General features: G+C 36.8%; 1 long non-coding RNA gene across 1 annotated transcript; it reads right to left on the bottom strand.

The window, feature by feature from the left end:
* Positions 1 to 1,804: 1,804 nt before the first annotated feature.
* On the bottom strand, positions 1,805 to 6,956 carry LOC138870024 (uncharacterized). Its single transcript, XR_011400207.1, has 2 exons — positions 6,734 to 6,956; positions 1,805 to 2,107 (listed from the first exon to the last, which is right to left on the bottom strand). It is a non-coding gene; the product is annotated as an uncharacterized lncRNA (long non-coding RNA).
* Between the last annotated feature and the right edge of the window lie 464 nt (positions 6,957 to 7,420).

Below are 7,420 nucleotides of genomic sequence, written 5' to 3'. Positions count from 1 at the left end.
TTGATTACAGAAATGGAGGAAAAGTCAAGAAGAAAGCGACAATGGAAAGGGGAAGGGAGGCTTTTGTTTTTTTGGTGAAAGAAGGAATGTTCCATTAAAGTTTGAATTTTAGTCAAAAGGTGGAGAAGAGGACAAAGGTATAGGTATGATATGAAATAGATGTTAATAAAAATAATACTAAATAAATGTTAATAAAAAAATAAAATCTAACAAATTAGTTACGGTACACTATTAATAGAAGTAGTAGTAGTAGTAGTAGTTGTAGTAGCAGTAGTAGCAGTAGTAGCAGTAGTAGTAGTAGTAGCAGCAGCAGCAACAATAGTATTAATATACTAAAATTGTAACACTAATAGCAATAACGACAAAAATAGTAATAATTTCATGATAAAATAAAAATACTACTAATAAAAATGTTGGTCGTAGTCGTAGTAATAATAGTAACACTAATACTAATATCGAATTAATATTAATACTAATAATAATAGTACTTAGCAGTAGTCATAATGTATTAATACTAGTACTAATTTCAATGATAATAGAAGTGGTGGTAGTAGTAATAATATTAATAATACTAGTAATAGTGATATTAGGTAAATAATAATAATAATAATAATTAGGTATAGTTTGTGCTAAAAATAGTAAAATAATTATTCTTACATTATTAGTGATATTAGAAGCTCAAGTAAATAATTTGGAAGAAAAGAGGGACAAAATTGGATGTCAACAGCAATATACTCCGACACGGTCAAAGCACCCTGGCGTAATTACTCAAACTCTGCGCGCCGTACATCCCGAAGGCTCTGGGAAAAAACCCTCTCATGAACATCTCTGAAAATTGAGCCCATGTGAGTGCAGCTGCCTCGGCCGGGCTACCTAACTCGTATGCTCGCCACCACTGATAAGTCGCTCCCTTAAGTTGAAACATAGTGAAAGCAACCTCACTCGTCTCCACAATATCTATAGTACGAAGGATATGGTAGCACTCCTCAAGAAAATCATGTGCATCCTCTAAAGCTAAGCCGCTGAAAATAGGGGTGCTACTTATGGTACCTATCAAGCTTGAGTTCCTCCCCCTCAAATGTTGCTGCCCTAACCTCGGGCTGAACTGAGACAATCGGCTGTACTGGTATGACCTCCGGGATTTGGTCAACCTGGACCTGCTGCTCTAGGGTACGGGTGGCAAGAGTCTATGCTCCTCCCTCGGCCTGAGATGTGGCAGGAGCAAGTGGAATCAATCCCGCATGAGCTAGAGTGCCAAACATGCTCAAAAACTAAGCAAAAGTCTCCTGAAGTGTAGGGGCAGTAACAGGCGTCAGAGGTGCCTGCCCCCAACTGGAGCTACTGGCAGCTCCTGTGTCGCACTACTGCAAAAAGGATTCTAGCGACAATAAATATTCGCTTTTGCGGCAATAATAATCGCTGCAAAAACTTTTACCAGCAATTAATTATTTGTCGCTGTAACCAGCGTCGCTAAAAGCTTTACCGGCAATTATTTAGATTGCTGGTAAAGATCTCAATTATTGCCGCTAAAAAGATCTGACTTTTAGCAGCAATCACAATAGCCACTAAAAGTGCCCCTGAATCAACCTTTTTATATGGTTTTAATGGCTTTTGTTATGGCCGGTAATTATTTGTTTTATTGCCTATAAAAGAAAATTAAGGATCATTATAATGGCATCAAAATGTCAAGAAACATTATACCTATTTTTCATTTAAAAGGTGATTCCAACATCATTAATATGCTTATTAGTGATAATATTCACACTAAATAATAACATAAAACTTTTTTGATAAAATAGGCTACTTTTCATCCTAAAAGACAATATATTTCTTTAAATTCACCTTGATATTGCATGAGTGTCAACAACATAAATAAAAATATATCATTTGATTCGAAAGCTAGTATCAGTATGAGTCAAATAACTACTATCATCAAATATCTATAATCCAAGACAGTAGTTAGCCTATTAACATTTCTCCAACACTCGGTTTCTGCAAATCTTGATCACAATGGTGTCTTCCAATGTTGAACTTCTTTTGCTTGTCTTCCACAATACAGTCATCTCTACATCTTCTCCTTTCACATACTACACTTGTTAGTTTTCATCTGCAAAACCATCAAGGATCAATACTTGCATGTCATCATTGAGCAAATACCAATAACTGAATCTATGATGACAAGGAAATTTTTTTCCAAGAGAATCAGAATTTCAATTGTTAACCAGTGGAAATAATATTACAAGATAAACCAAATAAGTTGGTTGAAAAAAAGTATAAAAAGAAATAGGTAAAAGAGAAGTACAATAGAATAAAGAAACACAAGGATAATGTTCACTTCAAAATACTCTTAAGACACCAACAATTGCTCAAGTAAAACAAGTAACAAGGTTTCAGTTAGAATCACTTGAAGGATGATCTACTTCTTACATCTCAATATACATATGTTGAATGTAGAACCTATTGTTTTCTAACTTTCAACAATCAAGAGGAAAATGAACAACTTTAGTTTTGTGTGGCTCATGTAAGACAGTACTATCATCTTAGTTTTGAGATAGAAGCCGTCGAAATCAGTTACAATAGAATAGTAGTCAATGGATAGAAGCAACATATGTTAAATCATAATCTTTATAACCACAGTATGTGCATCTGTATTGTTGTCAATTTTTCCTAGAACCTCTAGTATAACACAACAAAATAAACTGCAGACTCAGAGATATATAGAAACTGATCCGAGATAAAGAGTAGTTTAGTAATTAACCGCATATTATGTCAAAGTATATCAATGGGAAGGTCTCTTACCTGAGAAGAACAATAAGCAATGAGTAAGGCTTGACCCGTGATGAAAACGATTAAAATAAGTACAAATTTTCCATGGCAAAAATAATTAGCAAACAATCCGACATGATCCCATGGAAAATCTTGTCTGAATAATTCTTAAGGACCTTTGAGAATCAAATAGGATTACTTAATGGTATATTTGTAACGACCCGAACAGTCGTTTTGAGCTCTAGCGCGTCGTTTAGCAGTTTGAGGCCATGAGCAGCTTCACTTCAGGTATTATGACTTGTGCGCACGGTCGGAATTGAATTTCGGGAAGTTCGAAGTTGATTTGGAAAGAGAATTCTCATTTCGGAAGCTTTAAGTTGAAAGAATTGACTAAGGTTGGATTTTTGAGTAAACGGCCACGGAATCGGGATTCGAAGGTTTCAGCAGGTTTGTATGATGATTTCAGACTTGAGCGTATGTCCAGACTGGGTGTTGGAAGACCCGGGAACGTTTCGGCGCCTATTGTGGAAGTTAGCATTTTGGAAGAAATTTCATAAGTTTGGATTGAAGTGCATTTCAGTGTTATCGATGTTCGTTTGGGATTCCGAGTCTAGGAGTAGCTCCGTATGGTGATTCTAGTATTGGGAGCGCGATCGGAAGAGAATTCGGAGATCTGTGGGCCATTTTGGAGTCATTTGGCTAAAGATAGAAATTTGAAGGTTTCTGAGAAGTTTGACCGGAAGTGGACTTTTTGATATCGGAGTCGGATTCCAATTCCAAAAGATGGAGTAGGTCTGTAATGTCGAATATGACTTGTGTGCAAATATTTGAGGTCAATCAAACATGATTTGATAGGTTTCGGCATCAAATGTAGAAGTTTGAAGTTCTAAAGTTCATTAAGTTTAGATTGGAGGTTGATTCATGATTTTAGCGATGTTTGATGTGATTTGAGACCTCGAGCAAGTCTGTAATGTGTTATGGGGCTGGTTGGTATGATTGGACAGGGTCTTGGGGGCCTCGAGTTGATTCCGGATGGTTAACGGATCAAATTAGAATTTTGAAGAATAGCTGAAGCAGTTGATATTCGGTATAACCGCACCTGCGAAGATTTGGCCGCAGGTGTGGAGCCGCAGAAGCGGCCAAAGGAGCGCAGATGCGGTGGAGAAGGGAGAAGGCTGGGACCGCAGATGCGATCAAGTCGCCGCAGAAGCAGGACCGCACCTGCAGAACACGAAGCACAGAAGCGGAAATAAGGGGTCCTGGGAAGGACCGCAGATACGGTAGTGGGGCTGCACCTGCGGAACCGTAGAAGCGGTCGGGTGACCGCAGGTGCGGAAGTGCTGGAGGCAGTAAGATCTTTAAAAATCGGGGGGTTGGTCATTTTTCCCCATTTTTCATTTGGTGTGGACGATTTTGGGGAGCTTCAAGTGGAGTTTTTCATCATCAACGACAAGGTAAGCTAACCCCACCTATCTTGAGTTAAATACATTGATTATGTGCGGATTTGAGCATGAAAATTTGGTAAAAACTTGGGGTTTGAAGGGAAACCTAGAAAATTCGTATTCTTGGAATTTGACCACGCTTTTGGGTATGAAATTAAGAGAAAATCATATATTTGAGTTCGCGGTTCATGGGTAAACTTTATCTTTGAAAAATTTCGGAATTTGGGCTTGTGGGCCCGAGGGCAATTTTGTCAATTTTTCGATCGGTGTGAGGAATTGTTATAAATTGGATTGTAATGAGTAATTGAACATATATTAATGGATTTCCATAATTATTGGCTAGTTTTGGGAGCATTGTGCATCGATTCGAATCTTCGGAAGAGCGTGGAATGTCGGTTATGGATCTTCGGAGCGAGGTGAGTATCCTTTCTAACCTTGTAAGAGGGAATTGCCTCCATAGGTGATATAATTGGTTATGTGCTCCTATTTGTGGGGGCTACGTATGCACGAGGTGACGAGAGTCCGTGCATAGCTACTATTATGTTTAAGTCTGGGTAGTCTTGGACCCAAAAGCATGCTATACTTGGATTATTTGTAATCTTATTGACAGTTTGAATTGCTTAAATCACATCGAATTAGTAAATAAATTTCTACAAAGATTTAAACTTCATTTTCTTAAATTGTTAAAAGAGAAGTGGTTTTCTTTGGATAATTGTTCCCTGATGACTTCTTGATTGACTGTCTGTGTGTGTTTAAATTCTAGAACGGGTCGAACGCCTCAGTAGATTAAATAGATGCATCTATGGTTAGTGCCATTCGCCCATCTAGCAGTGCACAATTTAAATATTGTTGGATCGGGTCGTACGACCTCGGCATGATTTGTGCATGCTTGTATTGCTTGCCTTGAAACTTATTGAAGTTGTTATTGCCTCTTCCCGGTTTGAGAATATTTGTATAAACGATGAAAAAGAATTTGGAAATTTTCTATAAAAGAAAGAATTTCTTACTTGCTTCATTCCATTGAATTACAATCATGGTTTTAAAGATCACCGATTCACTATATTATTGAGATAACATTATTGGACCACTAGTAAGTGTCGAAGTCGACCTCTCGTCTCTACTTCTTCGAGATTAGACGGGATACTCATTGGATACACGTTGTTTTCGTACTCATACTACACTTTTGTGCATTTTTGTTGCACAGGCATATGCATCTATAGTGGCCTAGTGGGCGTAGCAACATGATTGACACGGAGACTTAGGTGAGTTGCACTTTCCGAGACGACCCGCGGCCAGCAGAGTCTCTTCCAGATTATTGTATTTATTTTCTGTCCAATTTGTATTCCGGACGGTTGTTGTATTGTATTGCTTCCTAGAAATAGCTCATGCACTTGTGACACCGGGTTCTGGGATAGTTATGGGGTATTTTGTATTGACTTATTGACATGTATATTTAATTTGAACTGAGTTCTTTTACTAGTAAAAATTGAAGAAAAATCAGAGTTTTTTTCACAATTGTTTAAATGAGAATTTAATTAAGTATTTATGGTTGGCTTGCCTGACAGCGGTGTCCGGCGCCATCACGACCCTTAATGGATTTTTGGGTCATGACAATATCTCAGCCCAAAAAAGAAGTAGCAGTGTATATGTAACAAAAAAAGAATATCAAGAGATCAAGAAACATCATCTCAAGTGCTTATTTAAATTTTAAATGGGATTAGCTAAGGAAATAAATCACAATGCAATAATGTTTGTTCTTTAAAGAAGATTTGAAAGTAAATTTGGATCAGAGTTCTGAAGCAAGTGATGATTAAAATTAAAATAAAAACTAGCATCAAACATGTCCATATTAAACAGTCTCAAGTTGGATAATGTCAAAGTCCCAACACAAAATAATAGGATTTCAATTTTAAGATTTAAAAGTACAGATAGGATGCTGAAATATACTTACTTGAAACTCAATTTTCAAGAAAGTGGGATAGTGTAACAGCACAGGATTCCTAGGAAGAAAGTTAATATGTAGACAAATGGGTGAGAAAGAAAATGAAGAAAGCAATACAAACTGGAAGAATAACAGCAAGGCAAATAATAGAAAAATTGGTTAACTTGTTCTGGGAGATGGCAAATTACCAGCAATTTCTCACTTTGTTCCTCGAGCATACACAACGAATGCACAATAGTTCATTTGGAAATTGAGAAGAAATTGATTAATACAGTAGAAAAAAATAAAACACAAGACAATGGCGGCTTGAGGAGTTGGTCTTTACCTGAATATTTATACTTTGGATTTCATTTTCCATAAGTTCTTTTAGAAGAGGAACCAATGTTAATCGGCTGCCAGTTTAATCCGTTACGACGTAGTTATATTTTTTGTATTAAATTAGATACAACAAAAACCAATATGATGAGAACATATTGAGAAGAAACTCAAAGTATTCAATAAGAAATAATAAAGTTATACTAGCAAAATATATAAAAGAATGCATATTAGAGGCCACTAATCTTGGGTACAGAGGCAGACCTACCTTGTGAGTAGAGGGGTCACCAGCACCCGATAGCCTCGGAAAAAATGGTGTATATATGTCCGCATATACATCCCGAAACTCTTATATAAATTAATTGTGCCCCTGGCATTCACAGAATATGAGCAGCTACGTTGGTCGAGCAGCCCCCTTGCACTCCTTCTGTACGTAGCCGTCCAACATTCAAGACACAACTGCGGCAGAGTTACACATTTTTTGTTTCTCTTTTTTCCTTTCTGAATTCAACGGTAATAATAGTTCTCTGTATCTTGGTAGTTAACTTCATTTACATTTTTCTTTTATCTTTTATGAATTCAACATTAATTTAATAGTAGTAGTCAACTTAATTTAATTATTTCTTTTACAAATCTCTCCCTCAGAAGCCCCAAACCCAACTTCTATCCAATCTCCAGTATTGGAAAAAATGCACACTCTTGTGCATTTAACATTCACTTCGAAAAGTTGATGACCTTATTGCAGTGTTCTAAAGTCAGAAAAATAACAGAGAAGCCAAATACTTTTCTTATGCCTCCAAACTCTTGTGCATAATACCCAGGCATATACTGAATAGATATTTTAATACCTACAATAACTTCAAGGGAAGTATTACCACCTTATTGATGCATCAAAGTCTGAAAATATATACATATGCCAGATTGCCAATTATGAGGGAATTATTTGTAGCACATG

This window comes from Nicotiana sylvestris, chromosome 6 (genome assembly GCF_000393655.2).
Source record: "Nicotiana sylvestris chromosome 6, ASM39365v2, whole genome shotgun sequence".
Lineage (NCBI taxonomy): Eukaryota > Viridiplantae > Streptophyta > Magnoliopsida > Solanales > Solanaceae > Nicotiana > Nicotiana sylvestris.
Note: the sequence above shows the minus strand (reverse complement) of the source record. Positions and strands in the feature narration are given on the sequence as shown.